Here is a 23,574-nt window from a genome sequence, read left to right as displayed (position 1 = left end):
TTCTCCAGCTCGCCGCAAAACGCGATGGACATAACTCCCTACGAGACGGTGATACGAGCGCTTGAGGAGCGCAAATATTCTATCCGCTGCTCCAAAGGCAAACCGCGCATTATAACACACGGAAAAGGCCCTGAGACCCAAATTTCCGTTACTACACACCCAGTGCAACTTTCACTCAAAATTTATACACTAACTCCACATTACAATGTGAGAGGTGTTTTTCACAATCTTGACAACATTAAACAACTCTAACACAAAACCTAATCGCGAGGTGGTATGTGTTCAAGGAACACAATGAAAAGCTATACAGATACTTTTTTTCCAGCCCTGTGCTATTTTTCTCGAAGACCATGACAAGGCTAATATACCCGGCGGTGTAGCCATATTTGTCAACGTGACTTGCTTACCTTGCCCCTTCGCATCACCCTCAAGGCAGTTGCAGTGCGAGCAATCCTGCTGAATAATTTCATTGCCTAAGCAAACTGTTCATACCTCAAGACTATCACCTGAACAAAAGGTAATTCTATTGTCTTACTGACCCTATTCCTGCACCTTGTCGTCGGGAACCTCAGTGCTCACAACAACCTGCAGGGAGACTTTTGGTGTGAAAAGAGCGGTCGACTGATCGAGAACTTTTTCGTGACCTCTGTTGTGTGGCTATTTGACAAGAAAAAGCCCGCGCACCTACTGTAATCTTGCAGATAATTTTTATTCTTCAACAGACCTAGCGCATAGATTTCCGACGCTTTTCTTTGTCTTAGTTAGAACGGAGTGTATTCAACAATTCCTTTGATCGCTTCCTGATTATACTAAATCTAAAACAGCAACAAAGTTTTCCTCCACATGCCACTCGATAGAGACTTAGCTCAGCTGACTGGAATAATTATAAAGAATGTACATACTCATCACTAGATTTCATAAGCGATTTTGCAATTGGTGACGCAACAGCGTATTTTTACCACTTTCATTATCGACGCAAAAGAAAAGTCAATTCCAAAAACAAATGGCCAGTCATGTAAGGAACGTGTTTCCTGGTAGAGCAATGAGTACAAAGATGAGCAAAGCAAACAAAACAAAGTTTGGATACACTGCGTCTGTACTTAAATATGGAGAATTTTATCGAATTTCAAAATAGTACCTCAAAGGGAAGGCGTACGCAATGGCAGGCTAGTAGAGCACGCAGGGAGAGTTTTCTCTCTGTAATTATTTGCCATACACAATAAACAAAATAATAAAATGGGCTGTTCTCAGCAGAGCAGCGGATGCCCACGAAGTTGTCGTGGTCAGTTCTTCCTGGGCTCAAAAAAATAAGAGCTTGTGGTGCATGCAAGCAAGAGCTCTGTTTCCTTGGTCATCGGGGAAGTTGCTCTGCATCTAGCCACCTGAATTTGCATGGAATCCATCAATCCGTTTTCACGTTCACCGACTACCAATAACCTCGGGCAATTTCTGATGCTCGCTAAATACTATTGACGGTTAATTTCTCACAGCGCCGCTGTCGTGCTTGGCTTCATACCTTGTAGTGCCAAGACGTTGTGCCTCAGACAGACTTTACCAAATTGAAAGGAACCTTCAATATAGGGTCCCAGCTGCTGCGGTTGCTGGCGCGCTCTTCGGTGGCATTCCAGTCTTAGACGTCCACACCGTCGGTGCACGAAACGCTTACAGGGTCCTGAATTTGGAAAATAAATGCATGACGCCGGCAGCTATGACACCGGCAGCTATGCCGGCGTCACTGCTACTAATCGCCGAAGAACCATGGGCATGACCACTTCAGTGTTCCATGGACAGCTAATGGAGAGAGCACGCATGGCAGGCTCACCACGCGCCTCCACCTAAAGAACTGGGCAGGGCTAATGGACGCTTACGATTATCTACAAAGCTACAATAACTGCAAGAAAGCGCGACGGATGCAGGTTTTTCGGGTTCCTCTCAGCACCTCACCGCTGTTGCCAACTTGCGACCGACAATTCCAACACCTCAACTGTTCCACGAAAATGTGATTCCGGATATACTAACATTTGTTACGAAACACATTACGGAGCAGCTTTAAGACCTGTTGCAGAGCCCCTGGAAAAGCCCCAACAAAGTTCGAGTCTTGGGAAAATGGCCTCAAGGGGTCGGAATATCTCTTCAAGAATGTCTGATTATTTTAACGTGCAGAACTGGATCCACGCAGCACGGTGCTTCAATGACGATGGTGTTAGCCATTTAGAAAAAGTTTCCGGCCAAGGTAACTATTGAAATAAGGCCACAAAACAGTAGTATATATAAGCACCTCAGCTTAGATCACTCCGAGTGCCAAAAGTTTACCTAGGGCTCTTCAGTGCGGCACTCTAGATGATGCCGGAAAGTCCAGGACGCGAAATTGAATCCTTCCATTCCAGGTCCTCATTCTGGACGAGCCAACAGCAGGCTTGGATCCGGAGACGAGGCGGAGTGTCTGGGACACATTGCAGAGCGTGGCCAAGAAGAGCACCCTTCTGCTGTCCTCTCATGACATGGAGGAGGCTGACGCCATCGCCGATCAAATAATCGTCATGGCATCCGGTGTGACCGTCTGCAGTGGATCTACAGCATTTCTAAAGAAAGCCTGCGGTACGCCTCTACAGCTGCTCGTTATTTCTATGCTGAGTTATTCATTACTGCCGGCTGCCCTTTGCCGTCCAGGCTGTAGATGGTACGCGCATGCCAAATTACTGCATCGAAAATGTTGCAGTTACAACAACAAGAAAAAAGGCAATTACCTCTAATAATAGTAAGCGACTTCGTTTCAGTGGTTTTGTAACAATAAAGAAATTGTACACTGCGTTTTACCGACGATTTGTTTTCTACCCCCCACTGGCTCTGAAACACGTCTGAATCTATGGAAGTGGTCAGTTTAATCGCTTGGAATATAGCTTCTCTAATATATTTTAGTTGAACGTATTCTAAATTGATTTACTTCTCATGTCTGTGCTTTTGTTATTTTAATATTGTATTCTTCCTTATTCTGTGCCGCATTTGATTAAGGTATCCGTCTGCATTCCCTTAGTGCTCAGTCTTATCCCGTAAGCGCAGCACCAGTTTTCGAGCGACCACGTTACACGGCCTGTGAAACTCCGCCCTCTCTTGCTAGCATCGACTATGCCGTCGCCAAAGTATGGGACAGCTGCTTGAGACATTGAACTCGAACTTACAACATGATAGGTCGCATCGATTTTGTAGCTAAACTCCCTACGCTCGGGACTACCGAGACCTTTCCTGGCCGTCTACTCTTTAAAATTGATGAGACGAACTGTCAGAAGGATCACTGTCACCTAGGCAGCGCTTACGACCAAGTTGAGAACAGAAGAACGCGACATGTGTGTACTTCAAACTCTTATTTATTGATAAATGCCGAGAAAACAAAACCGGCCATAAATAAAAAGTAAACACAATAAACAGCAGATCCTACGCACTATCGGATTTGATGAAAGCAAAATATTGCCTTTTCCACCATGGCGACCTTCCAAGCGTCGATGCATCCATCATTCAGGTGGCGCGCGGCACTGACCGAGCACCAGTGCACCGAGTCGTGCTGACGTCATCCTATGCAACAACACTGGTGCAGTGCACTTCTCCTGTCATCTTCAACATATCAGCGGCTGCTCTGTACCATTCCATTTATTTCCGTAACTTCTGTGTACCAGAACTTTAAATCTGCCAAACGCCTCGATTAAGCTTCGTTCGAAAAGCCTACTCCGCCAATAATTGTGGTGCTGCAAATTACTGTAAGAGTCTTTCGCCTTGTATCCGTCGAGTTCATCTGTGGTTGGTCCGATGGACGAACTGCTGTAAATGTGAGAAACCATCCGTCACTCTCAGTATAGTCTAGTCTAAAATATGGGCTCATCTTCAATGAGCACTGTGTATCGATCGGCCCCTGGGGCTACTGGGTAAAGGCCATTCAGTTTGCCGCTAATCAGTGAAAATCTCTGACGGGTGTTATAGGGTATCTATTTATTGTGGGTGCTCCCGTGAGTGGGTGCCTCTTGGTATAACTGGGTACGTGCTCATTTATTTGAATGAGGGTCATTGCCGTGGTTATGTAACGCTATATATGTGTCACTGTATATAAGCAGCTATTCATTGAGCTGCTTTGACGTTCAATTCTGGAGTGTGGGAACTAGCTGGCGATCGAGTCTGTATACCTAGCATTCAGTTTGAACCTCCAAAGCACCGCAAGGGTCTACGATGTGTTGCCGCCGAATGTGTTGGAGTTCGCCCGAAGGACACCAATACCCGTCACTGTCTAGATTACGCAATGAAAATATATAGCAATATGAAAAATTGGCCAGATCCTGAAGAGACTATTTAGGTGGCTTTGGGGCCATAAGGTAAAGTTTTGCGCAAGGGTAGCTCGGTAATTGCAATTCTTAAGTTAACTTCATTCGCGCCCCAACAGCAACAAACATCATGCTGTCTACTCCGCTTATCGCAAGTTTTTAGCAAAATACTAACCATTAACTGCAACACACACATCTGAATAACATGATCTATATAAAACCGTGAATGTGTTGTACTACGTAGGCTTCAATTTGATGTGAGTCTATTTTTAGCTCACAGAAGCATTCATTCTAATTATTGGCAGTAGGGCATCTCGATCTTTACTGGCGCGCACTGTCAGTATGAGGTTTTGACTCAACCTGTGCTTTTCAAGTTATCTACAGGGTAGGTACGCGCTCCCCATTTTCAGCCTCGACTTCAGAGTTATCGGGTAATCGTCGGTCCTTCTGGACATACATAATTAGGAGCAAGGTTATTGCAGTATTCCCTGTTTTTTTAATTGATAGGTGCAGTCTTGTGCTACTGGCCAATTTCGCAAACTCTCGCTAATGTTAAGAGGCAAGTACAGCTCTGCATTATTGAGGAACCATTTGTGATTTAAGTTGTACGCAATTATTATATTTTGTTACGAAGAACAGCCGGTCAGCCAGGCGTATATCTAGCGTGTTAAATACAGCCAGAAAATGCCCAGTCAAGCGCATCCCCAGCGTCTACATACGGGGCCGGTTCTGACTGCTTGCTAGGTGAAACGTCCGCACAGACTTTGACCTCTCACTCCTTGTGTTACCTGTCAAAAGTTGACAGTCAGTGTAGCATACGCTAAAGAGGACGAAGGTGCAATCCTGAGCGCTCACGAGACATTTGTTATGTAACTTCACATTCTCATTCGAATGTGTTATTAATTCCTATTTCTTCGCTTCTCCCACCAAAGGTCGTGGGTTCAACTGCATTAACTCTGTCCTAATTAACTCTGCTTTAATTTCCTTCGCCTTGATTAACAGAGATGCTCCTGAGTTCGACCATCAATACTAGCACCACGAATTTTGCTTCCGTTGAATTTTGGGCCTACCTGAGGTCGAGGTTTCGACTCCCACCGATGGTAGCACGTTTGAGTACCTCTACTAACACCAAAGGTCATGGTTTCAAATCCCACCAATGGTCTTAGGTTCGACCATCAATTGTGGTACCATCAATTTTGGTCCCACCAAAGGTCGACGGTTCAGTTGCCACAAAAGGTCGTTGGCTCGAGCGCTCTAATTATATCTTAACTGTACTTTAATAACTTCGCGTTAATTTCGAGCAATGATCCTGAGTTCAACCATCAATCAATTTCGGTGCCATTGAATTTTGGTCCCACCTGAGGTCGAAGGTACGACACCACCAAAGGTCGTGAGTTTGAATGCATTTATTATCACCAAAGATCGCTAGTTCGACTCCCACCAATGGTCTAGGGTGCGACCACCAATGGTGGCACCATCAGTTTTGTTTCCACCAAAGGTCGAGGGTCCTCTCACCAAAGTTGCGAGGTTCGAGTACCTTATTTAGATTTGCCTAATTATCACCAAAGGTCGTGGGTTCGACTCAAATCAAAGGTCGGGGGTTCCAGCCCCACAAATGTTCATGGGTCGCACCATCGATTTTACTGCCATAAAAGTGGACGGTGAATTTTTTGATAACGCCGGACAAATGATTTTTCGACCTCCGAACCACTTCAGGCTTTCACCTTTATAAGCACCTTCACAATTGGTGAAGGTGTAGAGAACGACTCTATCAACGCTGGAAATTCGAAGCCTAATCCTTCAACGATCGAGGCTCATGCTTGACGATCCAGCCGAGCACGTTGCAGCCGCGGCAGCTTCTGTCGTCTCTCCCGGCGTACAGCGTCAGCGGTATCCAGCGATTTTGATGGGTACCGCAGATTACGACATGGAGGACTGGCTCGTCTCGTACGAAAGCTTTACACACCACCACTGGGAAAATATGGCAAAGATCAACATTGAACTGTTCTATTGAGCAAAATTGCACATTTGTGGTGTAGAAACCACGAACACGACATCCAGACATGGTCGGTGTTCAAGAACCATAGGTGGTCGAAATTGTTTCTTAGCCAGCATAATCACTTTTGTTAGTAGATGTACTTTCCTACGCTTTCTCTTTCCAGCGGCTTCATGATCTTGTGAACTCAACTTTAAACAAAATACTGTTATAAGAATTTCTGTAAACATTCATAAAATTGCTTGGTGGCAAGACTCGCGCAGAGCACGCTTAGTAAAGAAGCCCGATAATGAAACCATTACGCCACGGAAGGATGCATCGAGGACTGTCATACAATCCCGTTGTATGTAAATTTGTCGCAGCGAAGCGAACGCGTTCGGACGCTTGCAGCTTTACGATGTCGCCAGCACGGTGTAGCGATTATGCAGGCGCATAAAGCGTAATAAACAATCCCGTAGAACGTCTGAAGTCACATGCATGGGGATTAGACATTTGCATGTATTAGCCATAATTCCTATGGGGACTGAATGATCGCAGTGCCACAGTTTCCTTCAAAATTGATCTGGGAAAATATTAAAAAAATTATGGGGTTTTACGTGCTGCAACCACGATCTGATTATGAGGCACGCCGTGGTGGGGGACTCCGTAAGTTTGGAGCAGCGGGGCTTCTTTAGGTTCATCTAAATATATGTGCATGGTGTTTTCTCATTTCACCACCATCGAAATGCGTCACCGTGGCCAGAATTCGACCCCGCGACCTCGTTCTTAACAGCCCAACGCCATAGCCACTAAGGAATCACGGCGGGTTTGTGGGAAAATACACTGCCCAAATTGTTCTGAGAATTTTCTTGACACGTGACCGCCGCACTCCACGTCGGGAGACCTGTGTCGCATCATGGGCAAGAAAATTAAAATTTCTCACTTGTATAAATTTTATTTTATATTTTTTTCTTATATTACTTTACATATGAAAATTTTGTGATTATGTCGAACCCAAAGAGACCTTTCCGTGACCAGGAACGCAGACGTAAGAATGTGGCTGTGAAATATACAAGAAACGCCGCCCTTAAAGCCGATTTACGCTAGCCTTCGCCGCATCGCCCGCCTGCCTCACGCGTGCGGTCTTGCGAAAAGTGCACATGTCGAACATTTGTACACAAATTTGTTTACACTGCATGTGCGTACAGAGTGCATCAGTCTGCGACATATGTAGTGTTTAGCACGACCACAGGCGTGCGGCAGGTGGAGGTTGCGGTGGGCTGCTCGAGCGTAGATCATCCTTGGCGAAGAGGTAGTTAAGACGCCGGCCAAGGCTTGCGCATGCGGCCAAGGTACGCAAAGAAAACGCGACCGACTAGGGAATTCAGTATGCAACAACACAGATAAACTTCAGAAGAGAACAAAGTGGAAAGCAGGCGAGCACATCGGCTGACAAATCATGCGAGAAAAAGAAAGAACTACAAAAAATTTATTTCGTTCGCCCAACGCAAGATCGCTGGTAAAAAGAAGTTTACTGCAGTGAAATATCTTACGTCGTATTCTCTGAAGTGGCTGATCTCCTAAATCCGGCAGTCTTGATTTCAAAGGTAGAGTGTAAGCTTCATCAGTGAGGACTTTATGGAATACTGCGCACTTAAGATACTTTCCCACTGAGGAGTTCCCGCCGCAATCTTTTTATATGTCCTCTGTCTTACGCTGTTTTACGCATGATAAAGAACTGGCAAAACGTTATTTGTACTCTATTTAGCAATTTACTACTTCTTTCGTTTTTTGAAGAACGAGTCAAGCGTAGTGAGCCAGGTTTAGGTGGAATAGGTACATTGAAATCCGGGACATACCTAACGCCAAATACTCACTCGGTCAAGTTGGCGCAAAAAGTTAATTCAGTAGTGCCACATATTCAGGTGTTACCATTTGAGGCTACTTGACGTACTCGCCAGGGGCCAACCATTAATCCATTTGTACCGGTACGTCTGTATCTACATGTTTTGTCAATTACCTGGGTAAACTGATGTCAACTTGGCTCACAAGGTGTGTGCCAGTAGCTGTGTGCCGCTCTTTAATGAACAATGAAGAAAAAAGAAATCCAGTAGTCTCCTCTCGTGCCAAGCGGAATGGAGCCTACGTCACAACGGTCCTTCAAGGACAGCTATCAGACACTTAGCGAGCTAGGCCACAAATACACTGTCTATGTGCAGTTTTTCAATCAACGCATTTCACGCAAAGACTTTAGCGAGCTGCGCTAGGAACGTACTCGGTAAGTGCCGTTCTTAAGTGTACTTCTCGCTAACTTGGGTCACTGAGTATGCATCACTGAGTGTGCAGCAAGAGAGGGAACACTTCTCAGTGTTCGCACACACCAACGAGCCACCCTTCTCGTCTCTGAGGCCATGTGCTGACTTCGAAGTAGTGCCATTATGAGGCGCAGGGAGTCAAGAAAGAAACGCGACAGAAAAGCCCGGCGGCTACACGAGGCGTTTGTCAGCGTTGGCACGCACCTGAGAGCCATGTATCTCGGAGGTCAAGCGCAGGCTTCGCTGCGGCGGCACTAGATGGCGACGAGCGTTCTTAAGCAAGGGCGGAAGAGGAATCCCGTTGCGGTAACCGCCTCATGCATACCGATCGTTTCGACGGGGGGATACGTTGTGTCGCTACATTGATTCAACGACAAACACATTACCGTCACCAGTTATTGTAAGATGGGTTCCGCCGAACTCTTTCGTACGACATACCCAGTGATACATGTCTTGTGAGAGATGTTCTTGAAGAGCGGCAAATCGCCAGCGTCACTGTCTAAGATATTGAAGGCAGTGAAACTGTAAGTTTTGGGCACGGTTCGTTTAGCAGGACAGCCTAGAGCTGTTACGCCTTCAACTACCCAGTGATCCAAGCTTGCGGAAAGATGCTTTCTCATAGAAGCATAGAGACATCCCAGAAAGTGCGAGAAGTATCCCCTGACTACTATTAAGCGGATTAAAAAGGAGAACTTTTTTTAAAGTTTAGAAGGTAGGCGGGCAACATTACCGTTAGGGTGTTGCCGCATTCAATAGCTGCAGCAAATTCTCCTAGAGGAAATCGTTTCTAAATGCTTGTTGAAAGGGAGTCGACGTCAAAAGACACTAGTACATCGTGATCATCTTGGGCGATGTTTCGGACCTTTCGGACCTTTATAAAGAATTCTTCGGAAATGTGAATACGAGTACTAGTGCCTAACGTTAACGTTGAGCGAGTATATTGCACGATTCCTCGCGTTTGGGCGTTGCCCTTATACATGTTTGCTTGAGAGTATTGTGGGGCGAAGAGCAATTGATGGAACAAAAATGAGTAGTGATACCCCTTGTTCAATAAAGCGGCACACACCAGCTGTTTAGTAGCTCGCAAAAGTCCCTCATTAACTTGAAGGTTGCATCCATTTCAAGACAGCTGTGCGCCTCTTCGTCCGCAAACAATGTCCCCTACTTTTCTCTGTAGTCCCTCTAACAACTTGGCGTTAAATTTCCCAGACGAGAGCGCAGCAAGACATTTATTTGAACAAAGGCTTTTGACAGCGATCGTTTCCTCTGCTGACAACTTATAGGTGCTAGTGCGCTTGGATTCGCGAAAGAACACTTACACCGCTGTACACCCTTCGTAAAAGCTCATTTTTGTTTACAGCGTTCTGCACAGCACTCAAATGTCTTCTCGCATCTTCATGCTGTCCCAAAATAAAATTCAAGCCTAGGGTCAGGCTGGATAGCTCGGCCAAGTAAGATTTGTAGGACGAAAGGTTATGCAGGGCGGACACTGAGCGTCCCTGTGCGAGCTGTCGTTGGATTGCGATGGCCTAGCGAGCTGGTTCGCTTGCGTGTTCTTTGTAGCACCATTCTATAGCCTTGCTTCTAATTGGCGTGTTCTTAAATGGTTGCAAAGCTGCGTGGCATTAGGTGCCCACGGTGACCGTGAGCGACGAAAACATTTTCTTGTCTCTTGTGTCTGTCTGAAAAAAAAAACGTTGCATTTTTTTCTGCTTTGGTAACTACGACTGAAAGCAATACTTGAGGGTACGGGCCTCCTAAAGACGGCGGCACAGTCGAATGAGTCATCGTGTCCTGTTCCCTGTCTTATGAAGTGCATGAAATTGAAGGAAACCAAAATGTATACAAGAAACCTGCTTCGGCTGCCTGCGGCATAAATAAATTACGTTTCTTGCACTTAATGTGGACTTTTGTACTACAATAACACCCAAGCTCGTTGTGGTGTAACCATAGCGCCAGAAAATTTAGTCTGCGAATTTGTTTTTAGAAGAGTAACACTGTGGTCACACAGTCATTGCAGCAGTTGAAAGCATACTTATGCAAAGGAATCCCAATGCAAGGACTCCTCTCACGCTGAGTTTTCTATGCACGCAGGCGTTGGATACAAGCTGACGTTTACGAAGGTGCCGAAAGCCTTTAAGCTCGATGACGCGATGGCTGTCATCCGAAAGACCACACCCCTTGCGCTCGTGGATGATGACAAGCAAGAACAAGTGTCCATCGCGCTGGGCACCTTGGACCCCACAGGTTTCCCAGCAATGTTCCATGAGCTGGAAAACTCACTCACAAAACTGGGCATCGCAAGCATAGGAGTCACAGTTGCATCGATGAAGGACGTGTACCTAAAGTAAGTTGTCGATACAATAATTGTAAATGAGTAAGCTATAGAAAAATTAAACTAAATTATGGGGCCTTATGTGGCGAAACCACTTTCTGATTATGAGGCACGCCGTAGTGGAGGACTCCGGAAATTTGAACCACCTGGGGTTCTTTAACGTGCACCTAAATCTATGCACACGGGCCTTTTCGCATTTCGCCTCCATCGAAATGCGGCCGCCGTGGCCGGGATTCGATCCCGCGACCTAGTGATCAGCAGCGCACCATAGCCACTGAGCAACCACGGTGGGTTAAGATATAGAAGAAGTCTGGCAGTCATTTAGGTATGCATAAAACATAGAGGAATGTAGGTCCCTGTGTACTTGTGCCAACCAGTGCTTGAACGAGCAGGTAGACTTCTATAAGTCAGGGGAATACGACTTACAACATCTGTGGCAAAAAAGAAGGTACTCTTGCCGCGCCAACAAAATGGGGCTGGGAATGCAACCGTTCGCATTTCAGAAATCAACTGTTTAGTTTCACATAGCAGTATGTTTACTTAAAGCAGCACATTTACTATTTATTCAATTATTCATTTATTGATATATAAAAACCTCAAATACCCTATTTGGGGTTTTACATGAGGGGTGGGCATATCTTGGTCATATTTTCAATGAATGCCTTGAACGATGAATGAATGGAGTGCTGCACCACTTCAGCAGCTAGATGATTCCAGTCTCGCTATTTGAACGAAGAAAGCGTTAAGATGGGCGGTGGTGCGAGCAGTAGGGTGATAAACAGCCTTTGAATGGCTATGACGGGATAAAGTGCGATGCACAGGGGTTATGTCGGTCTGGTAAAATATCGAGTGATAAAATTTGTAAAAAAGACACAGTCCCGCTGTTTTGCGGCGCTGCTCGACGTTTGGAAATTCCAGAGATGATTTAAATTTAGTGACACTAGTGTGGTAAGAGTAGTGAGAATGAATGAGCCTTGCTGCACGATTCTGTATGGATTCCAGTGATGTTGCCAGGTTAGATTGGTGTGAGTCCTACACTGAGCATGCGTATTCCAGTTTGGGTCCAACAAGTGGTCAGTAAGCAAGTACTGTTACTGAAGGGGGAACAAGACGTAGATTACGGCGCACGCAGCATAGTACAGAATTAGCATCATTGCTAATGCTGCAAATGTGTGGGAACAACCGAGGTTACTGGACAATTTAATACCTAAGAACTTATAAGAATTCGCAGCACATATTTCAGAACTGGCGATAAGGTACATTAGCTGAAATAAATGATTGGTGACTGCGGAAAGTAAATAGCGACGTTTTTTGACGCTGAAAGACAGCCAATTATAACACCAAGTTTCAATAAGGTTGAACTGGAGCGCACGAGAATAAGCTTCATTAGTGAGCGGACACTAGATTACGCAGTCATCAGCACATAAACAAATTTTAGAAGAACAACCTCTCGGTAAGTCGTTATTGAAGGTAAAAAAAGAGTAGTGGCCCCAGGATAGCGCCTTGTGGCACGCCGGAGAGAACGGGTAATAAATTAGACGAGTATATTGGTTAGCGTAAACGAACTGTTGACGGTCAGTCAGAAAGTTGCTTATCCATTGGAGAACACAAGGCTTAAGCTTAAGACGCGATAGCTTTAGGAAGAGCCGTTCATGAGGAACCTTGTCGAAAGTCTTCTGGAAATCTAAGAGGAGGGCATCTATGTGTACGTTTCATATAGATGTGAGCGGATGTCATTAACGAAGAGAGCTAGTTCAGTCTGGGTGGACGTGCCTTTCTCAAAACCGTGGTGATTAGGATTGACAAAATTCTATAGCGGAGGTTAGATACTTTATAATATGACAACAAACTATGTCCTCCATTAGTTTCGAACAAACACTGGTGAGGGAAATTGGATGGTAATTGTGGCACGGTGACGATGATCCTTTTTTTGTATTGAAATTACTTTACCTATTTTCCAGTCTTGCGGCACATCTCCAGATGATAATGATTACTGAAAGATATGACACAATAATACTCTAGAGATTTGCGCAGTGCTCTTAAGCATTTTGGAATTTATTCCACCGATGCGGTATGAGGAGGGTAATTTGAAGGATTCTGTTAGTTTGGTGATACCGTATGCCTCAAGCGTTATGTCTGGCATGGTTGGGTGGTTGAAGTTAGGGCAGTCTGGGAGGTGTTAGGTTCAGAAACGAACACGGAAGAGAAGGAGTTTAGTACTTCAGATGCTTTACGGTCAAGAACACGGTTATTGTCGACATCATATAATAATTATGGTTTATGGTTATTTCGGTTAATGTATTTATCGAATTGTTTGGGATTTTTTCAGCATGTTAAAGGAGTGTTGTTGAGTGAAGGGTTATTTGAGCTGTTGCGGCCAAAGAAAGGAATGCCTTTTGACTGGCGTAATATTTTTCCAAGATAGGAAAGTTATTGGAATGTTGGGCTTTTGCGAAACAGCCTTTCTTTTTATTGTTTAGCCGTTTTAATGTATTGTTGAACCATGGGGAGGAAGGTCGCTCGGTGAAGGTGATAGTTCGTATGTGTGTTTTAGTCAGTTTGAACCTGTTACCTTTACAAAAGCGTCCTGTGTGTGACTACTGAGCGCTTCGCGAGATCTATAATATACCAGCCGTAAAACTTTTTGTTGATACTGATGTAATTACCTTTATCGTAAAGCGTTTTCTTTTCTCGTGGTTTTTTTTTGCTCTGAGATAGTTGCCAGGATAATTCTGCATGCAGAATTTTGTGATCACTCAGTTCTGGTAGATGTGTTAGAGGAGAAGCGCTGTCGAGATGAGATGTTAAGATAAGGTCAAGTATCTTAGAGCGCTGTTCGTTTTTTCGCGTTGGCTTAGATACTAGCTGTGTGACACCAAAGCTAAGGCACGTGTTAAGAAAATTACATTCGAGGTTATTCTTAGGCAGTGTTATGGCTTGTTCGGACCATGTTATATCAGGAAGGTTAAAGTCACCGAAGAGGAGTAGTTGCGCATTGTTAAATGGCGTAGTGACAGTTTGCAGTGCGTCGTGGAAGTGAATAATGAAAGAAGCATATCCGTCGGGGGGTCGATAGCATACACCGGTAATAATTTGTAGGTATGAGGAATTTCACAATAGGAACAATATTTCTAGAGTTGAAGTGATACCAACAATGGAGAAACAGAGGCTGCGACGGACAGCTATCAGAACACCTCCTCCCCGTTTGCCTACACGATTCCGCCTAAAAATGTCAGTCAGGCAGGAAAGAATTACGTTCTGTGTTATCGACGGTAGAATTAGGCCACGTTTTTGTTAGTGCGAGAAGTTTATAATCAGAAGAATCGATGAGGCTATAGAGTGCTTCGCGTTTGGGCAGCAAACTTCTTCTGTTAGCCCAAACAAATGATACATGGATGCTATGTGGCTTTGCGGTAGTGGGTGATGGTAGCTGTGAAGTTGATATAACTGTATTTATAGCGTTATCATACTTGTAAGTTCTGTTCTGCATGAATAATTTATCCTACCGAAGCTTGAAATGTTTGTGCTTCCACTTTCCGAACTCGATTAGTTGTTTACGTACATGCCGAGTGTTAGCTGATTAGTCTTCTGATATGCTGTGGTTGGATCGTCTTAGTTGTTTAGCATTTGAAACAAGGCGTTGTTTTAATTTGAAATGTGCTTATTTGACAATTCTAGGTCCGTTTCTATTATAGCTGTGTTTGCCAGTTCTATGACTGAGCTCGATATCTACACTGCCTAATTTGATGTTACGCTTAGAAGTTCCGAAATCTTGTTCTCCAATCCCTGCCACGTTTCCCGCTCATTATCAGCGACTCCAAAAGAAAAAAATTTGAAATAACGAGCCACATTTTCTGAGTCATTTAGTCATGATGATATGTGGGAAAGGGCTTTTGTGTTTATATCGACCACTGTTCTGATGCAACTAATCTAGGTCTTCAGCACAGTTGTGAAGGAAACATCGTTAGCAATTTTATTAGTCACCTCTTAATGTCGTCAAAAATTTTATCCTTCTGTGAGAGTTTAGTTCCAACTTATTTCATTTCACCTAGAAGACAGGCCCGACCTGAGCTTATTTCCTCCACTGCTGCAATTATGTCACAGGATGCCTGCGTAGAAGTCGAACGGGTGGTAGGGCCGGCATTTGATTCTGCGTCGCCAGAGAGCGCAAGAAGAACAATGAGAGCACGAGAGAGTGCAAGAAGAACAATGGTAATGCAGCAGCCTGGGCTTGGCAGCACCAGAAAAGCGGCAAAGGACCCTCGGCTCTTTCTGTGCCGGTTGACGGCGCTTTGAGTCTCTCCGCCATTACAAAGCTCACCAATGCGAAGGGAATATGCACTCACACGTAGCCGAGTGACATGATTGACGTTCGTCAAGGACCGTCAATCATGCATTCGGCCATCATGCCTAGCGATAGCCGTGCCTATCGCCAGTCATGTCATCGCCTTTTCTCTGAACCGAAATTATCAATCTATTTCGAAAGCGAATCAAAATGCTTAATAATCTTTATTAGACTGAGCCAGTGAAGTCTTTTACCTGGGGCGGGAGGCCACTTCGTTCCAGGCAGCCAAGCGCCCTTGGCGCACTCCGAGCCCTGTCCACTAGTGCTATCCTATACTCAGACAAGACTGGGCTTTGCACTTCACGTCGGTTGCTATGTGCGTTGGCGGTGCGGGTTCCCACAACCCCACGATACCAAACACTGTGGTGTAGAAAACTATTTAGTTTTTTGGCCAGTTGTTTTCTGCAGATGCACAAGCAGCAACCGAAGGAGTGGGCGTGTCAGAAATGGTGGCGATGTATTCGTCCGGCTATGCGAAAGCGTGAGAAGTTGGAACATTCATCTGTTTGCCTGCAACATCTGCTGAACCCCAACTCCTCTGTTATCTTCTTCGAAATGCCCCCTAGTGGAACGTGCCGTAGTAGAGGCTTTGACGTTTTGTGTACAGCATGGGGAATTTTTTTCATTCCACTGAACAGCATCACCACAAATAGTCCGGCCGCCATCTTCGACCTAAGTACAGCGAGCGGAATTGTGGCTTTTGCCACTTCCGGTCGCTTATAGGCTTCGCGTAAAAGTAACCTTATATGACAACAAAATGGTCAATAGGGCTGGTTTGTTGATTTGTATCTGGAAAACTATTTAGGCGCTGCGGCAAAGGGCTGCGGCTTTACGAATAGCATATGGTGTCAGAAACCCACGCTCTCGTCACTGGAGAAAACATAGATATGACCAACGCCATAGTATGTCCAGTCATCTTTACTACTGCTAATGTTGCGCTGATTAACGGCTCTGTTTTAAACAGCGTTTTGCAATAAAATGGCAAAAAGTACCAACATTTAATCGCTGCGACATTTGTGTTTCTACTAGTGCACCATTATTTTGCACAGGCTTCAGCAACAAAATGGTGCTCAATCGGCTGGGCTGGTTGATGTGCATCTCCAAAACTTCTTTAATGGCAACGATAGACAATACACGATAGAAACAGGAGAAGGCGCTTGCTCGATGCATTACAGTACCTTATTAAAACACTATACCTTCACCGTCGTCATCATGATTTTCGTTTTCACCACTGCATACAAGGTGAAAAAGGGAGAGCCGGAACCGAAGCTTATAAATTATTACTCGTAGCCTTATATACACTTCAAACGCACGTCGTGTTGCTTCACAATGTTAGAATTTACGGAAGTTTAGAGTTGCCGGGAAGAAGCACCCAGTAAGGACAGTGCTCTTATTATACCGGCATGAAAGGGCAGCGGCAGCGGCTGAACGAATAGTGGATGGTGCTAGACGTCCATGTATATATATATATATATATATATATATATATATATATAAATATATATATATATATATATATATATATATATATATATATATATATATATAGAGAGAGAGAGAGAGAGAGAGAGAGAGAGAGCTTCACACCATAAAGATAATGGAGCCTAAGAATTATTCCACCCTTGTATTTGTTTTCCCCTTGGTCATTGTTTTGCAAAAGTTGCAATGTTTAAAGCTTCTTTAACGACGAAATAACGGCAAAATCAATCTCTCGATATATATCTACGTTATTTGAATTTTCCCTTAAGCCATGCAGCAGAACACAATACTGCGACTGCTCAAATTCGTCATGTACGAGGCATGTAAGAAGCCACGCTACTCTCGCACATGTCGCTCCGCACAAGCTATGCCGAATAGCAGCGCCCCTGCGAAGTCCACGCGTTATGAGGGAGCGAATATGTATCCGCACGAGACTGCCCGAACACGTATGACAACACTTCGATTCGTCCCAGGGCCGGATAAATTTTCAACCATTTCTTGCGTGGAACTTCTGAGTGAAATGAATCGCGCCAGCTCGATGCGCATTTTGGTGAACGCACTACTGTGTTTCACGGGAAGTTTGACATGGCGCGCTTAGCAGGAAGTGCAAGATAATTTATGTTCGATTCCGAAAAATGTTTGCAGCCAATATTTACCTCGTGCAGGTGATTCGAACGGGACGTCTAATTTCTGTCATGAACAAACGTGGCTTGGGTAAACTGAGCAGATCATATATTTTTTTTTTACCCTGTCGTCGCTATTGCGAATTACTATAACATGAAGAAACAGTCATTCTACATATGTTCCGCCATTCGGCAGTTATTTTACCAAATTGACGTGCGTTCAAAGCAGTCTACATCCCTACAGCATAAAATTATGTAAATTTTACGTATATATCGACATTCTGCAATAATTCGTAACTGGAAAAGCTACTTTAAGACAACCGCGCTAGTTTCATAGCGTCCTACAGTAATCTCTTCTCACTTACGGAGCCTGACAGGATAGGACCGTTTCATTGCAAGTGGCTAAAGCAATCTTCATAGACTAACGGTGTAATATCGTAATATGTAATATGTAATATGTAATATATGTAATATATCGCAACGCTAAACGTGATTTCGCGTATCACGTGCATTCTGAGAAAACGCATGTGGCAATACGCTGTCTATGCATTGAAAATTTTGAATGTGTTTTATATGTCATTCTTTCCCGCTGTCCGAAACACACATACGTCACTAAATATTACGAAATGACCGGCCCCTTTTGTCTGTTAAGACCTTCCAGGTGAATAAAGGGTACAATCTCCCCTCTATTGTCTATTACTTGAATATGCGAGTTTTTTGTTATTCATTCAGAGACATGGAAAACGCTTCACTTGATGATATTTCATAGTGCTAACAGCCTCCATGTAACGCTCAGTGATAGCTAATAGCTGCATAAATGTTACCAGCCAACGACCCCTAATGTACAGAAAGAAACAGACATTCTTGGCAGACTAACATCTACATCGAAGGCAGATGTCTTAGGCCACTTTCTATACCTAATGCTAAATATTGACCTTTACATAACGGAATAATTATTCACCTAAAATGAAATATTGTTAGCGAGTGATTGCAGAATGCTATTGTTAAAGATGTGAAGAATCTAATAATGTTTTCCGTAGAAATACTATATTAAAAATGCAGGTCATTCCCTAATGAAGTCCATGCACAATATTCATGTCTATTTTTTCACAGGATAAACTTCGACTGGGCACCTGGAGGAAAGGGACGAGAAACTCCCGTAGAAGGTTTGTGATATACAAGTATCCTTAAAGCATAAATTCGGCTATCGACGTAGATATATTGGTCTGTCATAGCAGTTTCTGCATTGGTTCTCTTATGGATATCGCAGTGTAACAGGCCGTTATATTTTAGATATGTACTTTCGTGCAATAATCCTACGGTTACAATCGTCGGCACCCTTAAACATACTATAGTGTAACGCATCTGTGATGTATTTGTATATACAACCTTTGGTGCTTATTTCTGGCATTGTCACATAAATTTAACGCGACAGCGTTAAGGAGCTCGTGTCGCGAAAAGCCGGTGTCGTCGGCGTCGGCGGCGTTGGCCGTGAGGGAAAAATGCCGAAGGATATTCATAAATAAAAAACAACTTGCAAGATGGGCTGGGTGGGAATCGAACCAGGGCCTCTGGAGTGTGAGACTGAGACGCTACCACTCAGCCATGAAGGACAAAAGCGCCTCTAGTGAATGCGGTGTTGCCTTAGAAACGTGCCGTAGAAATTTATACAGTGGTGTATATTGGCAATTATAAGCGTGTAAATTACAGAAGTCGCAGTTAAACGAGTAGCGAAGTACGTTTGCGCTACAGTTCTTCTGCGCTTGGCGCACATGCAGAGCCATCTTGCGGAAAACACAGAAAACCCTCTCCCCACAATATACGGCGCGGCCCCGACACGTGGCGCGCCACTTCCCCGCTTCTCCCCTTCGTCTCGTTTGAGCGCATTGGGGCCGTGCGGGGACCGGTGCGAGGATGCCCCGTGTTGCATCTGGGTTGCAAGCCCCAAGGGTAGCGTTGGCCTGGCGGCCTGGGGAACAACTGGAAGCATCCGAAGGTCCTGGCAAAGCATGAGTGGACTGCTAACAGAACAACTTGTTTATTCTAGCATCGCAAAAGAGCGGCCGGTCAGGTGAACCGAAGTGGAGAGACGGGAGAGCACGTTACTCGACGGAAGAATTCGGAGCCTCTCTCTTGGCGTCCGGGGGCAGCTGCTTTTATACTCTCGGAGTTGAGCGCAAGAAGGAACGGCTCTGGATGGGGCGCACGTGATGGCGCCGCTCGGGCACGTTGAGACTAGAAGGTGACGCATCCGCCGGGCCGGCGCCGGTGAGACCTCCTCGCTTCACAGTTGGGGAGCTCCACTCCCCGGCTGCCGCGCTTTGACAAGCGTGGGCACCAACATGCACACACACACACACGCACACACGAAGACACGTGGCATTGAAACATGCCTGGACGCGCTTGGAGGGGAGGCGTTGCGGCAGCGCTGAACGGGCCAAAATGTCCGCCGCTTCGAACGAAGCCCCGGGGTCCGTTGCATCCGCGCCGGCTATACCGCGCGTCGTAGGCGAAACGTAAGACCCGGTATCCTTGCGTTTAATAAGTTTTCTCGCTCTCTCCCCTTCCAGCTTCCAGCGTGCGTCTTTCGAACCCTCGCGTTTAGGCGACGCGGCTCCACTTTGCGCTCACAGGGCGATTCCTAGGTGCGTCGTCCGATGCGCGACGCCTGTGACGTGATCGCTGCGCCGGGCCGCGTCTGGTGGGAAATTGTTCCCTGCGATGTCTGCCGTGCTGCTGGCGAGGAGTCATGCGTCTGCGTGGTGCTCCCAAGCGAGATGGAGGGCGATCCCGTCGAGGCCTCAGCCCCATTATCGCGTCCGCCTTCGTGACGCGTCGCGGCCCGGCTGTCAGTGCCGATCACAACATTTAGCTCGCGTAGGTCGTTTCTCCCTCCGAGACACCGAGTTTTTTGGTTCGTTCCGCTTGATGAGGCGCACGTTTCGCCTTCGTATGAGTAAAGAGCATGCCGAGCGAATGAGTGGGCGATGCGAACGGGGTGCGATAACGCTATCACGTTCCACTATTGAAGGCGAAGCCTAAGCATCCTCCAATTTTTTTGTCGCCGCGATTGGGAGAAAGCAATGTGAGCAGAAGATTCTCCGCATGCTTTTTCAAAAGGTCATCGCTGCGAATTGTGCTGCATATTGCATAACAAATATTGTCAGCAATATTTGCTATGGGACATGCTCGAGTGTTATGCACTTGTTAGCTGTATTCTTTACAACGGGGCTAGCAATGTTTATTCAAACCTTCTAGCGATGGAAAAGTAATATAACGCATATATGAAAAAGGCTTCCGCATTAAAATAATTAAGAGCTAATAAACTCTTTCTGGGCTTTTGAAAACACATGAACTAGCTTCGGAGTGTGCGTATAATGCGATTATCTACGGAGTACACGGTCTTATAACAAAGTCGTAGATAGTGTTTTGGAGGGAGAAAATGCTTCAGCGCAGCACGTATGTAATGGAAACTAGCGACATATTGCGTCTGCCGAGTGAACCATAAACCTTGGTGCGTTGTCATTTTTTCTGAAAGCCACAAACACGACGTTGCTCAACATATCGTAATACGTGGATTTTTTCTCAATGTAATAACTACATTGGTAGGCATTTGCACTTTCATAGCCTGCCGAATAACTAACGTCTATATACAACTCAGAAACAGCCATTATTAGAAATATTGTGATACGTATAGGTAATATGTGCTTTCTACATGAACACACATGGCGTTAGCGATGCAAGGGAGTAGTATGCACAAAAATAAAAGGTAATATTGGAATAATATTAGGAAAGCTTACTTATTATTTTTGTCGTGCACGTCAGACTTTTTCTAGCAGCATGGCCTCTGCATATAAATGGGTAACATTAGGGCACTCAGAAAGCTCGTCGGGAATATCGGCCATTATAGGGTTACAGTGGCTCCTATGTGTGTCAGTGGAAAAGGCTGCAGTGAGTCTACTAGGGCTTGTAAATGCCTTGAAGGAGAAACAAAACCACAATTTTGTACTCGGACCACAACTTTCATTATTCGTCATGTTTATTCTCTGCCTGAAGTTATATGCAATGCTTTGCAATCCCACTGTCTAGCACCGGTGATTTTGTCATCTGACTGCAGATTTTCCAATCTCTTCTCTTCTGTAACCTTATACCACACTCGAATGCTTTTTAAATGCGTAAGCATTTCTATCGTTACCCAACGAAAAAACTGTCCGTCGGTCCTTCCTTCGCGGAAGACAATCGCTTTCTGGATAGTCAGCCAGCCATCGAAGAAGACGACAATGAGCGCTCGAGCAGCGACACGAAAGTTTGAGAGAGGGCCAACTTGAAATCTGGGGTTTGGTCAAGTTACATTTGGGGGTAGCCCGAATTAAAACTTGGGGGCGGGCCAGTGTAAATAAGGGGGGGGGGGTGTGGGCCATTTTGAAATATTGAGATGGGCGAATCTAAGTTTGGGGATGGCCCAACTTATATATGAGGATAGGCCAAGTTTGTTGGGATGGGCCTAGTTGAAATCTCGAGGGTGGGCTAACTAAAATTCGAGGTTGGGTCATCCTAAATTCGGGGGTGGGCGAACCTAAAGTTGGGGGTATGCCAACTTAAATCTGGGGGTAGGCTAACTTGAAGTCTGGATGTGGTCCTAATTGAAGTTGCAATTGAACGCTGCTGAGCGCACTTCGAGTTACGAACACCTCGCGGGCCGGCGAGCGCGTTGATACGCTTGGCGCGTTCTCATTTGGCCTTACCGAGATGCAGTCAGAACGTAGGCGAAAGCTTGCGTTGACAAGGAACGCGTGCGTAACGCAGGTTTCAACCTGATGATTGAAGTCTCTCCCCGTCAGCCGTCCATCAAAAACATCCGTGATTACAGTAAAGCTGACTTTGCGAGCATAAAGTCCGACCTCGAACACTTTTTCACCACCTTTCATGCGTCCATGGCTACGAGATCCGTGAACGAAAATTGGTGTCTATTTAAGCACAAAATCTTATCACTCGTAGACGCCTACGTCCCACTCATCGGCATCCGCGGGGATGCCACAAAGCCATGGCATTCTAACTCTCTGCGTAAGCTGTGACGAAAAAAGAAGCGCCAAGAACTCCGGATCACCTGTAAAATGGGAAAAATACTCCAGCATCCTTCGCGAATATACTAGATTATTGCGGTCACCCAAATGAAAAATCTACAGTCACGATCTTCTAGAAATATTGCGTGTTAACCCCAAGAAATTTTGGAATTTACTAATGCCCAACAAGAACAGCTCCAATAACATATCCTTAAGAAAGACAAGACGGCACAGACGTTCCGCTTCACGAGCAATCAGACGCGATGAATTCCTACTTCATCACAGTTTTCACCCACGAGCCAGCGGATAAGAGCATTACTTTACCGAGGCTCAATTTTATTCCAATGCCACCCGTAACCATCACATCCGAGATAAATTTCAAAGCTCATCCATAACCTCAAGCCGTCCCCTTCACGCGGACCATAACATTCCTGCTAAAATACTTAAAGGCACGAAATATTTCACAAGCCAAATCCTCCAACTCATCTTCTGCCCAGTCCCCCAATACCAGTCTAATTCCGGACGACTGGAAATCGAGCAAGGTTGTGCCAATTTATGAAAGCGGCGACCATGCTGGGCCCTCTAATTATCGTCCCATTTCATTAACATGCATCTCATGCAAGCTCTTCGAACATATACTGTACTCCCATATTGCGAATCACCTCGATCACAATTCTTTTTTCTTTCCTTAACAGCATGGTTTCAGGGCAGGCTTCTCGTGCGAAACCCAACTTTTCAAATTTACAACCGATCGTCACCTTAATTTAGATTCTTCATTCCAAACAGACGTCATCTACTTAGATTTTTCAATAGCATTTGACCGCGTTCCTTACGAACCTCTATTGTGTAAGCTTGCATCACTCGACCTCTTATCTTATTCTGGATTCACTGCTTTTTAACTAACCACTCAAACTTCGCCGTCATAGCCAGTCATGCTTCTGAAACTACTGAAGTTGTCTCTAGAGTTCCCTAGGGTTCCGTTCTTGCTCCGCTTCTCTTTTTAATTTTCATCAACGACCTGCCATCTGGGATTTCGTCATCCGTCCATCTTTTTTCAGACGATTGCGTCATTTATAGCTGCATCTCCGGTAATACAGACCAGGAATCAATACAAGACAACCTAAACAAAATC

This window comes from Dermacentor variabilis, chromosome 11, assembly GCF_050947875.1.
Source record: "Dermacentor variabilis isolate Ectoservices chromosome 11, ASM5094787v1, whole genome shotgun sequence".
NCBI classification, from domain to species: domain Eukaryota; kingdom Metazoa; phylum Arthropoda; class Arachnida; order Ixodida; family Ixodidae; genus Dermacentor; species Dermacentor variabilis.
The sequence above is the reverse complement of the archived record's forward strand: the minus strand, read 5'-3'. Positions refer to the sequence as shown.